The 16,057-nt window shown below is 42.3% G+C and overlaps 4 non-coding genes across 4 annotated transcripts; all 4 read left to right on the top strand.

Moving 5' to 3' along the window:
• The first annotated feature begins 1,486 nt into the window (after positions 1-1,486).
• Positions 1,487-1,559, top strand: trnaf-gaa (transfer RNA phenylalanine (anticodon GAA)). Its single transcript has one exon. It is a non-coding gene; the product is annotated as a tRNA-Phe (tRNA).
• Positions 1,560-6,097: 4,538 nt separating this feature from the next.
• trnaf-gaa (transfer RNA phenylalanine (anticodon GAA)) lies at positions 6,098-6,170 on the top strand. Its single transcript has one exon. It is a non-coding gene; the product is annotated as a tRNA-Phe (tRNA).
• Positions 6,171-9,717: 3,547 nt separating this feature from the next.
• trnap-ugg (transfer RNA proline (anticodon UGG)) lies at positions 9,718-9,806 on the top strand. Its single transcript is given in 2 exon segments — positions 9,718-9,753; positions 9,771-9,806. It is a non-coding gene; the product is annotated as a tRNA-Pro (tRNA).
• Positions 9,807-10,710: 904 nt separating this feature from the next.
• On the top strand, positions 10,711-10,783 carry trnaf-gaa (transfer RNA phenylalanine (anticodon GAA)). Its single transcript has one exon. It is a non-coding gene; the product is annotated as a tRNA-Phe (tRNA).
• Positions 10,784-16,057: the final 5,274 nt, after the last annotated feature.

The raw sequence follows: 16,057 nt of genomic DNA on the forward strand, positions 1-16,057 counted from the left end.
TGAGGTGACATCTACTGACGGGAAGCAAGAACTGCAATGAAGCAGCAGAAACTCCACATCTGTCAGGGTTAAAGAAACATTGCAATGTGAGGATACAGCGAAGTGGTTTGATTGGGTAGATGGAGACATGATTCCACTTGTGGTGGTGTCTGAAGCAAAGGCCAGAAATACAAAATTGTCATTAATAAAAGAAATGAGGAATTCATGAAAAATGTAGTAACGTAGTGAATGGTTAGAATGTGGATAGAATAGAAAGTGAGATTGGATGGACAGAAGCAGTCTGAAAGGATGGCTGAAACAAAAGGTGAGTGCCCTGAAACGTTAACTGTGTTTCTCACAGCACAGATGCTGCCAGAGCTGCTGAACATTTCCAACACTTTCTGTTTTTATTTCAGCATTTGCAGGATGTTGCTTTGATCTGAAAAAAAATGGATGATTGGCTGGGGTGTTCCAGTGAAATTCCACAGCAGCTAATAAAGTCTGACTTGTCAGTGGCTTGTTGGTCTAGGGGTATGATTCTCGCTTTGGGAGTATGGTTAATTAACATGCGAGAGATCCCGGGTTCAAGTCCTGGACGAGCCCTGGTCTGCTGGCATTTTTAGATTAAGGTTATCTATTGGTTTCAGCCTTGCAGAAGGTGGAATTGACTTCCATTCGGAGCTGGCTTGAGGACCAGACAACTGGATTCAAAGAGCTTGTCGACAAAATTGTAATTAACTAAATGTACAGATAGCCAAGTGGGAATATAAAGTTGTTGCTGTAATTGTGACCTGACTCCAAAAACAACAGGACTGGAATGGAATGGAATTCTTCAGTGTTTCTGTTGTTTGGCTTGCATTGACTCATCGATTTTCTTGTTTTTCACTTTGTCGATGCCTTTGAATAATTGTGGATCCTTCTTCAGGGTGTCTTCTTTCACCAGGTAGTTCTGACCTCTGATGATGTTGATTGTAATCAGCTTCAATTCGCTGATAGTTTTGGAAGTGAGCAGATTTCCTTTGCTTGAGTCTACAACATGGAACTCAGTCTGACATGTGGACCCATGGGAGGATTTGAATGCCATCCCTGCGTTGGAGTTGCATCCATCCAAAAAGAGACCGAGTAGAAGTGACAGTTCTGTCAGTCGAATATGAGACTTTTAATGGCAGGGTTGTGAGTTTGAGTGCCATTCTGTTTTTCCCTTTTTTAAGGCTTCATGAGCAGAGAGTACAGGGAGTGTTTGAAATGAGCAAGTCTCGCTTTGATTCAGGACTCTTCCCTCTCAGCAGCATCTCACGATGAAAGATTGAATTTGATCTCATTTCATTCTCAGCTCGGGGTCTGTGCGGCTCAGTGGCACTTCTGGCTGTCTCCCGCTTCACAATCCATCAGTACTGAGAAAGCAATGGGGAATATTACTCACATGTTGTGTTCTTTAATTTTTTGGAAAACTTGAATGTATGTATTTTCTTCCAAAACAAGGACACCAATCCATTGTTAATGTAGAGCTGAAATAGCTCAGTTGGGAGAGCGTTAGACTGAAGATCTGAAGGTCCCTGGTTCAATCCCGGGTTTCAGCAATTTCGCTTCCTTATGTGTCCCTTGCCTTGGTTCTGATTTTCCAGTTGCACAATTTACTTTGAAATTATTTACCAAGCACCAGTGGATTGAATTTGAGAAACAACACAGAGTCATTTACAGCACAGAAGGTGGTCGTTTGGCCTATCACGTCCATGCTGGCTCTCCCCGGAGCAATCTAGTCAGTTCCACTCACCAGCTCGGTCCCTTTCCTCGTGCAAGTTTCTTTCCTTCAAGTATCCATCTAATTTCCTTTTCAAATCATTGATTGTCTCTGCTTCCACCACACTCGTGGGCCAAGACATTACTACCCACAGCATAAAAAATTCCACCTCATCAAGGATGGGAAATACTTATATCATCTATATTTGCTTATTCTCTCTTTCTATGAGAATAGACTGACAGTCAACATGAAAGGAAACCCAAAAATCTTTGAGCAGCATGTAAATGTTAAGTGGGTAGTAAGAGGTTGAGTCGGGCCTATGAGGGACAAAAAGGATAATATAAGCTTAGAGGTGCAGGGCAATGTTAATCTACTTAATGAGTACTTTGTATCAGTGATCACTAAGGAAGTGGAATTTGACAAAATATCAGTCGATGTGAAGAGAGTAGAGTCAATGGAGAGAGTACAAATTGAGAGAGGGAGGTACTAAAAAGGCTGGCTGTGCTTAGGGAAGATAAATCACCTGGTCCGGATGGCTCACATCCCAGGTTGCGAAAGGAAATGCGGATGCAGATAACGGAAGGGCTTGCTATAATCTTCCAATCTTCCCTGGATACGGGGGAGGTGTCAGAGGATTAAACAGTGGCAAATGCGACACCCTTATTCAAGAAAGGGTGTAAGGACAGTCCGGGTAACTACAGGCTAGTTAGATTAACAGCAGCGGTGGGTAAGGTTTTGGAAAGAATAATCAGGGTAAAAAATCAACAGTCACTTGGCGAGGTTCGAGTTAATTAAGGAGAGTGAGCATGGATTTATAAATGGGAGTTCATGCTTGACTAATCTAACTGCATTTTTTGATGAACTAACAGAGCAGGTTGATGAAGGGAATGCAGTGGATGTTGTTTATATGGATTTTAAGGAAGCGTTTGACAAGGTACCACATAAAAGGGCGGTTAACAAAATTGAGGTTCGTGGTATAGGAGGGTCAGTGTCCAATTGGATAGAAAATTGGTTTAAGGACAGAAAACAGTGAGTCTTATTAAATGGTTCTTTGTCAGACTGGAGGATAGTCGACAGTGGTGTTCCCCAAGGGTCAGTGCTAGAACCACTGCTTTTTTTGCTCAAGGTAATTGACTTGGATCTTGGAATACAGAGTAGAATCTCAAAATATGCCGATGACACCAAACCTGGAGGAGCGGCAAACAGTGAAGATGATATGAACTGCCTGCAACAGGACAGTGATAGGCTAGCAGAATGGGCAGACAGGTGGCAGATGGAATTTAATAGTGACAAGTGTGAGGTGATGTATTTTGGCATAAGGAATAGGGAGAGGCAATATATACTTAATGGCACAGTTCTAAAGAGTGTACTGGAATAGAGGGACTTGGGGTTCATGTGCATCAATCTTTGAAGGAGGCAAGTCATATTGCGAGAGTGGTTCGCAAAGCATATGGGATCTTGGGCTTTATAAATAGAGGCATTGAGTACAAAAGCAGGGAAGTTATGCTGAACCATTATAAAACTCTGGTTAGGCCCCAATTGGAGTGCTGCTTCCAGTTCTGCTCAGCAGACTTTAGAAAGAATGTGAGGGTCCTTGAGAGGACGCAGAGGCGATTTACCAGAATGGATCCAGGGATGGGGGATTTTAGTTACAAGGTTAGGTTGGAAAAGCTAGGATTATTCTGCCTTTCTCAAAGGAGATTGAGTGGAGAATTGATAGAGGTGTATAACACCTCTAGAGAACAGGCCATCCTAGACTGGGTATTGTGTAATGAGAAAGGATTAGTTAACAATCTTGTTGTGTGGGGTACCTTGGGGAAGTGCGCCCATAATATGATAAAATTCTTCATTAAGATGGAGAGTGAGAGAGTTGATTCCGAGACTCGGGTCCTGAATCTAAACAAAGAAAACTATGAAGGTATGAGGCGGGAGTTGGCTATGATAGATTGGGGAACGTTACTTAAAGGGTTGACAGTGGATAGGCAATGGCTAGCATTTAAAGAGCGCATGGATGAATTACAACAATTGTTCATTCCTGTCTGTGCAAAAGTAAAACAGGAAGGGTGGCTCAACTGTGGCTTACAAAAGAAATTAAGGGAAGTATTAGATCCAAGGAGGAGAAATATAAAATGGCCAGAACAAGCAGCAAACCTGAAGATTGTGAGCAGTTTGGAATTTAGCAGAGGAGGACAAAAGGATTGATTAAGAAGGGGGAAATAGAGTATGACAGTAAGCTAGCAGAGAACATAAAAACTGACTGTAAAAGCTTCTATAGATATGTGTAGAGAAAAAGATTAGTGAAGACAAATGTGGGCCCCTTACAGTCAGAAATGGGGGAATTTATAATGGGGAACAAAGAAATGGCAGACCAATTAAATACATACTTTGGATCTGTCTTCACAAAGGAGGATACAAATTATCTCCCAGAAATGTTGGGGAACATAGGGTCTAGTGAGAAGGAGGAACTGTATGAAATCAGTATTAGCAGGGAATGTTTGGGAAATTGATGGGATTGAAGGCCGATAAATCCCCAGGGCCTGATAATCTACATCCCAGAGTACTTAAGGAAGTGGCCCTTGAAATAGCAGATGCATTTCTGGTCTTTTTTCAAAATTCTATCGACTCTGGAACAGTTCCAATGGATTGGACGGTAGTTAATGTAACTCCACTTTTTAAAAAAAGAGGCAGAAAGAAAACAGCGAATTATATACCGGTTAGCCTGACATCAGTCGTGGGGAAAATGCTGGAGTCCATTATAAAAGATGTAATAGCAGAGTGCAATAATAACTCGTCTCCACTCCTAGTATTTCTAAATCCCACACATTCACTATAATGTGAACTATTATTTCCTGTTGTGTCTCTCTCAGATTTGTAAACTTCACTGTATTGGAGTGAGGTGACATCTACTGGCGGGAAGCAAGAACTGCAATCAAGCAGCAGAAACTCCACAGTCTGCCAGGGTTAAAGAAACATTGCAATGTGAGGATACAGCGAAGTGGTTTGATTGGGTAGATGGAGACATGATTCCACTTGTGGTGGTGTCTGAAGCAAAGGCCAGAAATACAAAATTGTCATTAATAAAAGAAATGAGGAATTCATGAAAAATGTAGCAACGTAGTGAATGGTTAGAATGTGGATGGAATAGAAAGTGAGATTGGATGGACAGAAGCAGTCTGAAAGGATGGCTGAAACAAAAGGTGAGTGCCCTGAAACGTTAACTGTGTTTCTCACAGCACAGATGCTGCCAGAGCTGCTGAACATTTCCAGCACTTTCTGTTTTTATTTCAGCATTTGCAGGATGTTGCTTTGATCTGAAAAAAAATGGATGATTGGCTGGGGTGTTCCAGTGAAATTCCACAGCAGCTAATAAAAACTGACTTGTCAGTGGCTGATTGGTCTAGGGGTATGATTCTCGCTTTGGGAGTATGGTTAATTAACATGCGAGAGATTCCGGGTTCAAGTCCCGGACGAGCCCTGGTCTGCTGGCATTTTTAGATTAAGGTTATCTATTGGTTTCAGCCTTGCAGAAAGTGGAATTGACTTCCATGCGGAGCTGGCTTGAGGACCAGACAACTGGATTCAAAGAGCTTGTCGACAAAATTGTAATTAACTAAATGTACAGATAGCCAAGTGGGAATATAAAGTTGTTGCTGTAATTGTGACCTGACTCCAAAAACAACAGGACTGGAATGGAATGGAATTCTTCAGTGTTTCTGTTGTTTGGCTTGCATTGACTCATCGATTTTCTTGTTTTTCACTTTGTCGATGCCTTTGAATAATTGTGGATCCTTCTTCAGGGTGTCTTCTTTCACCAGGTAGTTCTGACCTCTGATGATGTTGATTGTAATCAGCTTCAATTCGCTGATAGTTTTGGAAGTGAGCAGATTTCGTTTGCTTGAGTCTACAACATGGAACTCAGTCTGACATGTGGACCCATGGGAGGATTTGAATGCCATCCCTGCGTTGGAGTTGCATCCATCCAATAAGAGACCGAGTAGAAGTGACAGTTCTGTCAGTCGAATATGACACTTTTAATGGCAGGGTTGTGAGTTTGAGTGCCATTCTGTTTTTCCCTTTTTTAAGGCTTCATGAGCAGAGAGTACAGGGAGTGTTTGAAATGAGCAAGTCTCGCTTTGATTCAGGACTCTTACCTCTCAGCAGCATCTCACGATGAAAGATTGAATTTGATCTCATTTCATTCTCAGCTCGGGGTCTGTGCGGCTCAGTGGCACTTCTGGCTGTCTCCCGCTTCACAATCCATCAGTACTGAGAAAGCAATGGGGAATATTACTCATGTTGTGTTCTTTAATTTTTTGGAAAACTTGAATGTATGTATTTTCTTCCAAAACAAGGACACCAAGCCGCTGTTAATGTAGGGCTGAAATAGCTCAGTTGGGAGAGCGTTAGACTGAAGATCTAAAGGTCCCTGGTTCAATCCCGGGTTTCAGCAATTTCGCTTCCTTATGCGTCCCTTGCCTTGGTTCTGATTTTCCAGTTGCACAATTTACTTTGAGATTATTTCCCAAGCACCAGTGGATTGAATTTGAGAAACAACACAGAGTCATTTACAACATAGAAGGTGGTCATTTGGCCTATCACGTCCATGCTGGCTCTCCCCGGAGCAATCTAGTCAGTTCCACTCACCAGCTCGATCCCTTTCCTCCTGCAAGTTTCTTTCCTTCAAGTATCCATCCAATTTCCTTTTCAAATCATTGATTGTCTCTGCTTCCACCACACTCGTGGGCCAAGTCATTACCACCCACAACATAAAAAATTCCACCTCATCAAGGATGGGAAATACTTACATCTTCTATATTTGCTTATTCTCTATTTCTATGAGAATAGACTGGCAGTCAACATGAAAGGAAACCCAAAAATCTTCGAGCAGCATGTAAATGATAAGTGGGTAGTAAGAGGTTGAGTCGGGCCTATTAGGGACAAAAAGGATAATATAAGCTTAGAGGTGCAGGGCAATGTTAATCTACTTAATGAGAACTTTGCATCAGTGATCACTGAGGAAGTGGAATTTGACAAAATATCAGTCGAAGTGAAGAAAGTAGAGTCAATGGAGAGAGTACAAATTAGGAGAGGGAGGTACTAAAAAGGCTGGCTGTGCTGAGGGAAGATAAATCACCTGGTCCGGATGGCTCACATCCCAGGTTGCGAAAGGAAATGTGGATGCAGATAACGGAAGGGCTTGCTATAATCTTCCAATCTTCCCTGGATACGGGGGAGGTGCCAGAGGATTAAACAGTGGCAAATGCGACACCCTTATTCAAGAAAGGGTGTAAGGACAGTCCGGGTAACTACAGGCTAGTTAGATTAACAGCAGTGGTGGGTAAGATTTTAGAAAGAATAATCAGGGTAAAAAATCAACAGTCACTTGGAGAGGTTCGAGTTAATTAAGGAGAGTGAGCATGGATTTATAAATGGGAGTTCATGCTTGACTAATCTAACTGCATTTTTTGATGAACTAACAGAGCAGCTTGATGAAGGGAATGCAGTGGATGTTGTTTATATGGATTTTAAGGAAGCGTTTGACAAGGTACCACATAAAAGGGCGGTTAACAAAATTGAGGTTCGTGGTATAGGAGGGTCAGTGTCCAATTGGATAGAAAATTGGTTTAAGGACAGAAAACAGCGAGTCTTATTAAATGGTTCTTTGTCAGACTGGAGGATAGTCGACAGTGGTGTTCCCCAAGGGTCAGTGCTAGAACCACTGTTTTTTTTGCTCAAGGTAAGTGACTTGGATCTTGGAATACAGAGTAGAATCTCAAAATATGCCGATGACACCAAACCTGGAGGAGCGGCAAACAGTGAAGATGATATGAACTGCCTGCAACAGGACAGTGATAGGCTAGCAGAATGGGCAGACAGGTGGCAGATGGAATTTAATAGTGACAAGTGTGAGGTGATGTATTTTGGCATAAGGAATAGGGAGAGGCAATATATACTTAATGGCACAGTTCTAAAGAGTGTTCTGGAATAGAGGGACTTGGGGTTCATGTGCATCAATCTTTGAAGGAGGCAAGTCATATTGCGAGAGTGGTTCGCAAAGCATATGGGATCTTGGGCTTTATAAACAGAGGCATTGAGTACAAAAGCAGGGAAGTTATGCTGAACCATTATAAAACTCTGGTTAGGCCCCAATTGGAGTGTTGCTTCCAGTTCTGCTCAGCAGACTTTAGAAAGAATGTGAGGGTCCTTGAGAGGACGCAGAGGCGATTTACCAGAATGGATCCAGGGATGGGGGATTTTAGTTACAAGGTTAGGTTGGAAAAGCTAGGATTATTCTGCCTATATCAAAGGAGATTGAGTGGAGAATTGATAGAGGTGTATAACACCTCTAGAGAACAGGCCATCCTGGACTGGGTATTGTGTAATTAGAAAGGATTAGTTAACAATCTTGTTGTGTGGGGTCCCTTGGGGAAGTGCGCCCATAATATGATAAAATTCTTCATTAAGATGGAGAGTGAGAGAGTTGATTCCGAGACTCGGGTCCTGAATCTAAACAAAGAAAACTATGAAGGTATGAGGCGGGAGTTGGCTATGATAGATTGGGGAACGTTACTTAAAGGGTTGACAGTGGATAGGCAATGGCTAGCATTTAAAGAGCGCATGGATGAATTACAACAATTGTTCATTCCTGTCTGTGCAAAAGTAAAACAGGAAGGGTGGCTCAACTGTGGCTTACAAAAGAAATTAAGGAAAGTATTAGATCCAAGGAGGAGAAATATAAAATGGCCAGAACAAGCAGCAAACCTGAAGATTGTGAGCAGTTTGGAATTTAGCAGAGGAGGACAAAAGGATTGATTAAGAAGGGGGAAATAGAGTATGAGAGTAAGCTAGCAGAGAACATAAAAACTGACTGTAAAAGCTTCTATAGATATGTGTAGAGAAAAAGATTAGTGAAGACAAATGTGGGCCCCTTACAGTCAGAAACGGGGGAATTTATAATGGGGAACAAAGAAATGGCAGACCAATTAAATACATACTTTGGATCTGTCTTCACAAAGGAGGATACAAATTATCTCCCAGAAATGTTGGGGAACATAGGGTCTAGTGAGAAGGAGGAACTGTATGAAATCAGTATTAGTAGGGAATGTTTGGGAAATTGATGGGATTGAAGGCCGATAAATCCCCAAGGCCTGATAATCTGCATCCCAGAGTACTTAAGGAAGTGGCCCTTGAAATAGCAGATGCATTTCTGGTCTTTTTTCAAAATTCTGTAGACTCTGGAACAGTTCAAATGGATTGGATGGTAGTTAATGTAACTCCACTATTTAAAAAAAGAGGCAGAAAGAAAACAGCGAATTATATACCGGTTAGCCTGACATCAGTCGTGGGGAAAATGCTGGAGTCCATTAGAAAAGATGTAATAGCAGAGTGCAATAATAACTCGTCTCCACTCCTAGTATTTCTAAATCCCACACATTCACTATAATGTGAACAATTATTTCCTGTTGTGTCTCTCTCAGATTTGTAAACTTCACTGTATTGGAGTGAGGTGACATCTACTGACGGGAAGCAAGAACTGCAATGAAGCAGCAGAAACTCCACAGTCTGTCAGGGTTAAAGAAACATTGCAATGTGAGGATACAGCGAAGTGGTTTGATTGGGTAGATGGAGACATGATTCCACTTGTGGTGGTGTCTGAAGCAAAGGCCAGAAATACAAAATTGTCATTAATAAAAGAAATGAGGAATTCATGAAAAATGTAGTAACGTAGTGAATGGTTAGAATGTGGATAGAATAGAAAGTGAGATTGGATGGACAGAAGCAGTCTGAAAGGATGGCTGAAACAAAAGGTGAGTGCCCTGAAACGTTAACTGTGTTTCTCACAGCACAGATGCTGCCAGAGCTGCTGAACATTTCCAGCACTTTCTGTTTTTATTTCAGCATTTGCAGGATGTTGCTTTGATCTGAAAAAAAATGGATGATTGGCTGGGGTGTTCCAGTGAAATTCCACAGCAGCTAATAAAGTCTGACTTGTCAGTGGCTCGTTGGTCTAGGGGTATGATTCTCGCTTTGGGAGTATGGTTAATTAACATGCGAGAGATCCCGGGTTCAAGTCCCGGACGAGCCCTGGTCTGCTGGCATTTTTAGATTAAGGTTATCTATTGGTTTCAGCCTTGCAGAAGGTGGAATTGACTTCCATACGGAGCTGGCTTGAGGACCAGACAACTGGATTCAAAGAGCTTGTCGACAAAATTGTAATTAACTAAATGTACAGATAGCCAAGTGGGAATATAAAGTTGTTGCTGTAATTGTGACCTGACTCCAAAAACAACAGGACTGGAATGGAATGGAATTCTTCAGTGTTTCTGTTGTTTGGCTTGCATTGACTCATCGATTTTCTTGTTTTTCACTTTGTCGATGCCTTTGAATAATTGTGGATCCTTCTTCAGGGTGTCTTCTTTCACCAGGTAGTTCTGACCTCTGATGATGTTGATTGTAATCAGCTTCAATTCGCTGATAGTTTTGGAAGTGAGCAGATTTCGTTTGCTTGAGTCTACAACATGGAACTCAGTCTGACATGTGGACCCATGGGAGGATTTGAATGCCATCCCTGCGTTGGAGTTGCATCCATCCAAAAAGAGACCGAGTAGAAGTGACAGTTCTGTCAGTCGAATATGAGACTTTTAATGGCAGGGTTGTGAGTTTGAGTGCCATTCTGTTTTTCCCTTTTTTAAGGCTTCATGAGCAGAGAGTACAGGGAGTGTTTGAAATGAGCAAGTCTCGCTTTGATTCAGGACTCTTACCTCTCAGCAGAATCTCACGATGAAAGATTGAATTTGATCTCATTTCATTCTCAGCTCGGGGTCTGTGAGGCTCAGTGGCACTTCTGGCTGTCTCCCGCTTCACAATCCATCAGTACTGAGAAAGCAATGGGGAATATTACTCACATGTTGTGTTCTTTAATTTTTTGGAAAACTTGAATGTATGTATTTTCTTCCAAAACAAGGACACCAAGCCACTGTTAATGTAGGGCTGAAATAGCTCAGTTGGGAGAGCGTTAGACTGAAGATCTAAAGGTCCTTGGTTCAATCCCGGGTTTCAGCAATTTTGCTTCCTTATGCGTCCCTTGCCTTGGTTCTGATTTTCCAGTTGCACAATTTACTTTGAGATTATTTCCCAAGCACCAGTGGATTGAATTTGAGAAACAACACAGAGTCATTTACAACATAGAAGGTGGTCATTTGGCCTATCACGTCCATGCTGGCTCTCCCCGGAGCAATCTAGTCAGTTCCACTCACCAGCTCGATCCCTTTCCTCCTGCAAGTTTCTTTCCTTCAAGTATCCATCCAATTTCCTTTTCAAATCATTGATTGTCTCTGCTTCCACCACACTCGTGGGCCAAGACATTACCACCCACAACATAAAAAATTCCACCTCATCAAGGATGGGAAATACTTACATCTTCTATATTTGCTTATTCTCTATTTCTATGAGAATAGACTGGCAGTCAACATGAAAGGAAACCCAAAAATCTTCGAGCAGCATGTAAATGATAAGTGGGTAGTAAGAGGTTGAGTCGGGCCTATTAGGGACAAAAAGGATAATATAAGCTTAGAGGTGCAGGGCAATGTTAATCTACTTAATGAGTACTTTGCATCAGTGATCACTGAGGAAGTGGAATTTGACAAAATATCAGTCGAAGTGAAGAAAGTAGAGTCAATGGAGAGAGTACAAATTAGGAGAGGGAGGTACTAAAAAGGCTGGCTGTGCTTAGGGAAGATAAATCACCTGGTCCGGATGGCTCACATCCCAGGTTGCGAAAGGAAATGCGGATGCAGATAACGGAAGGGCTTGCTATAATCTTCCAATCTTCCCTGGATACGGGGGAGGTGCCAGAGGATTAAACAGTGGCAAATGCGACACCCTTATTCAAGAAAGGGTGTAAGGACAGTCCGGGTAACTACAGGCTAGTTAGATTAACAGCAGCGGTGGGTAAGGTTTTAGAAAGAATAATCAGGGTAAAAAATCAACAGTCACTTGGAGAGGTTCGAGTTAATTAAGGAGAGTGAGCATGGATTTATAAATGGGAGTTCATGCTTGACTAATCTAACTGCATTTTTTGATGAACTAACAGAGCAGCTTGATGAAGGGAATGCAGTGGATGTTGTTTATATGGATTTTAAGGAAGCGTTTGACAAGGTATCACATAAAAGGGCGGTTAACAAAATTGAGGTTCGTGGTATAGGAGGGTCAGTGTCCAATTGGATAGAAAATTGGTTTAAGGACAGAAAACAGCGAGTCTTATTAAATGGTTCTTTGTCAGACTGGAGGATAGTCGACAGTGGTGTTCCCCAAGGGTCAGTGCTCGAACCACTGTTTTTTTTGCTCAAGGTAAGTGACTTGGATCTTGGAATACAGAGTAGAATCTCAAAATATGCCGATGACACCAAACCTGGAGGAGCGGCAAACAGTGAAGATGATATGAACTGCCTGCAACAGGACAGTGATAGGCTAGCAGAATGGGCAGACAGGTGGCAGATGGAATTTAATAGTGACAAGTGTGAGGTGATGTATTTTGGCATAAGGAATAGGGAGAGGCAATATATACTTAATGGCACAGTTCTAAAGAGTATACTGGAATAGAGGGACTTGGGGTTCATGTGCATCAATCTTTGAAGGAGGCAAGTCATATTGCGAGAGTGGTTCGCAAAGCATATGGGATCTTGGGCTTTATAAGTAGAGGCATTGAGTACAAAAGCAGGGAAGTTATGCTGAACCATTATAAAACTCTGGTTAGGCCCCAATTGGAGTGTTGCTTCCAGTTCTGCTCAGCAGACTTTAGAAAGAATGTGAGGGTCCTTGAGAGGACGCAGAGGCGATTTACCAGAATGGATCCAGGGATGGGGGATTTTAGTTACAAGGTTAGGTTGGAAAAGCTAGGATTATTCTGCCTTTCTCAAAGGAGATTGAGTGGAGAATTGATAGAGGTGTATAACACCTCTAGAGAACAGGCCATCCTGGACTGGGTATTGTGTAATGAGAAAGGATTAGTTAACAATCTTGTTGTGTGGGGTACCTTGGGGAAGTGCGCCCATAATATGATAACATTCTTCATTAAGATGGAGAGTGAGAGAGTTGATTCCGAGACTCGGGTCCTGAATCTAAACAAAGAAAACTATGAAGGTATGAGGCGGGAGTTGGCTATGATAGATTGGGGAACGTTACTTAAAGGGTTGACAGTGGATAGGCAATGGCTAGCATTTAAAGAGCGCATGGATGAATTACAACAATTGTTCATTCCTGTCTGTGCAAAAGTAAAACAGGAAGGGTGGCTCAACTGTGGCTTACAAAAGAAATTAAGGAAAGTATTAGATCCAAGGAGGAGAAATATAAAATGGCCAGAACAAGCAGCAAACCTGAAGATTGTGAGCAGTTTGGAATTTAGCAGAGGAGGACAAAAGGATTGATTAAGAAGGGGGAAATAGAGTATGAGAGTAAGCTAGCAGAGAACATAAAAACTGACTGTAAAAGCTTCGATAGATATGTGTAGAGAAAAAGATTAGTGAAGACAAATGTGGGCCCCTTACAGTCAGAAACGGGGGAATTTATAATGGGGAACAAAGAAATGGCAGACCATTAAATACATACTTTGGATCTGTCTTCACAAAGGAGGATACAAATTATCTCCCAGAAATGTTGGGGAACATAGGGTCTAGTGAGAAGGAGGAACTGTATGAAATCAGTATTAGTAGGGAATGTTTGGGAAATTGATGGGATTGAAGGCCGATAAATCCCCAAGGCCTGATAATCTGCATCCCAGAGTACTTAAGGAAGTGGCCCTTGAAATAGCAGATGCATTTCTGGTCTTTTTTCAAAATTCTGTAGACTCTGGAACAGTTCAAATGGATTGGATGGTAGTTAATGTAACTCCGCTATTTAAAAAAAGAGGCAGAAAGAAAACAGCGAATTATATACCGGTTAGCGAGGCCTGGACAAGGTATGCCAGCCAAGAGCGACGTCTCAATTCATTCCATCTTCGCTGCCTTCGGAGAATACTTGGCATCAGGTGGCAGGACTATATCTCCAACACAGAAGTCCTTGAAGCGGCCAACACCCCCAGCTTATACACACTACTGAGTCAGCGGCGCTTGAGAATACTTGGCCATGTGAGCCGCATGGAAGATGGCAGGATCCCCAAAGACACATTGTACAGCGAGCTCGCCACTGGTATCAGACCCACCAGCCGTCCATGTCTCCGCTATAAAGACGTCTGCAAACGCGACATGAAATCGTGTGACATTGATCACAAGTCGTGGGAGTCAGTTGCCAGCATTCGCCAGAGCTGGCGGGCAGCCATAAAGACAGGGCTAAATTGTGGCGAGTCGAAGAGACTTAGTAGTTGGCAGGAAAAAAGACAGAGGCGCAAGGGGAGAGCCAACTGTGCAACAGCCCCGACAAACAAATTTCTCTGCAGCACCTGTGGAAGAGCCTGTCACTCCAGAATTGGCCTTTATAGCCACTCCAGGCGCTGCTTCACAAACCACTGACCACCTCCAGGCGCGTATCCATTGTCTCTCGAGAAAAGGGGGCCCAAAAGAAGCCTGACATCAGTCGTGGGGAAAATGCTGGAGTCCATTATAAAAGATGTAATAGCAGAGTGCAATAATAACTCGTCTCCACTCCTAGTATTTCTAAATCCCACACATTCACTATAATGTGAACAATTATTTCCTGTTGTGTCTCTCTCAGATTTGTAAACTTCACTGTATTGGAGTGAGGTGACATCTACTGGCGGGAAGCAAGAACTGCAATCAAGCAGCAGAAACTCCACAGTCTGTCAGGGTTAAAGAAACATTGCAATGTGAGGATACAGCGAAGTGGTTTGATTGGGTAGATGGAGACATGATTCCACTTGTAGTGGTGTCTGAAGCAAAGGCCAGAAATACAAAATTGTCATTAATAAAATAAATGAGGAATTCATGAAAAATGTAGTAACGTAGTGAATGGTTAGAATGTGGATAGAATAGAAAGTGAGATTGGATGGACAGAAGCAGTCTGAAAGGATGGCTGAAAGAAAAGGTGAGTGCCCTGAAACGTTAACTGTGTTTCTCACAGCACAGATGCTGCCAGAGCTGCTGAACATTTCCAGCACTTTCTGTTTTTATTTCAGCATTTGCAGGATGTTGCTTTGATCTGAAAAAAAATGGATGATTGGCTGGGGGGTTCCAGTGAAATTCCACAGCAGCTCATAAAACCTGACCTGTCAGCGGCTCGTTGGTCTAGGGGTATGATCCTCGCTTAGGGAATATGGTTAATTAACATGCGAAAGATCCCGGGTTCAAGTCCCGGACGAGCCCTGGTCTACTGGCATTTTTAGATTAAGGTTATCTACTGGTTTCAGCCTTGCAGAAGGAGGAATTGACTTCCATACGGAGCTGGCTTGAGGACAAGACAACTGGATTTCAAGAGCTTGTCGACAAAATTGTAATTAACTAAATGTACAGATAGCCAAGTGGGAATATAAAGTTGTTGCTGGAATTGTGACCTGACTCCAAAAACATCTGGACTGGAATGGAATGGAATTCTTCAGTGTTTCTGTTGTTTGGCTTGCATTGACTCATTGATTTTCTTGTTTTTCACTTTGTCGATGCCTTTGAATAATTGTGGATCCTTCTTCAGAGTGTCTTCTTTCACCAGGTTGTTCTGACCTCTGATGATGTTGATTGTAATCAGCTTCAATTCGCTGATAGTTTTGGAAGTGAGCAGATTTCCTTTGCTTGAGTCTACAACATGGAACTCAGTCTGACATGTGGACCCATGGGAGGATTTGAATGCCATCCCTGCGTTGGAGTTGCATCCATCCAATAAGAGACCGAGTAGAAGTGACAGTTCTGTCAGTCGAATATGAGACTTTTAATGGCAGGGTTGTGAGTTTGAGTGCCATTCTGTTTTTCCCTTTTTTAAGGCTTCATGAGCAGAGAGTACAGGGAGTGTTTGAAATGAGCAAGTCTCGCTTTGATTCAGGACTCTTACCTCTCAGCAGCATCTCACTATGAAAGATTGAATTTGATCTCATTTCATTCTCAGCTCGGGGTCTGTGCGGCTCAGTGGCACTTCTGGCTGTCTCCCGCTTCACAATCCATCAGTACTGAGAAAGCAATGGGGAATATTACTCACATGTTGTGTTCTTTAATTTTTTGGAAAACTTGAATGTATGTATTTTCTTCCAAAACAAGGACAACAAGCCACTATTAATGTAGGGCTGAAATAGCTCAGTTGGGAGAGCGTTAAACTGAAGATCTAAAGGTTCCTGGTTCAATCCCGGGTTACAGCAATTTTGCTTCCTTATGCGTCCCTTGCCTTGGTTCTGATTTTCCA

This window comes from Heterodontus francisci, chromosome 35 (genome assembly GCF_036365525.1).
Source record: "Heterodontus francisci isolate sHetFra1 chromosome 35, sHetFra1.hap1, whole genome shotgun sequence".
NCBI classification, from domain to species: Eukaryota; Metazoa; Chordata; class Chondrichthyes; order Heterodontiformes; family Heterodontidae; genus Heterodontus; species Heterodontus francisci.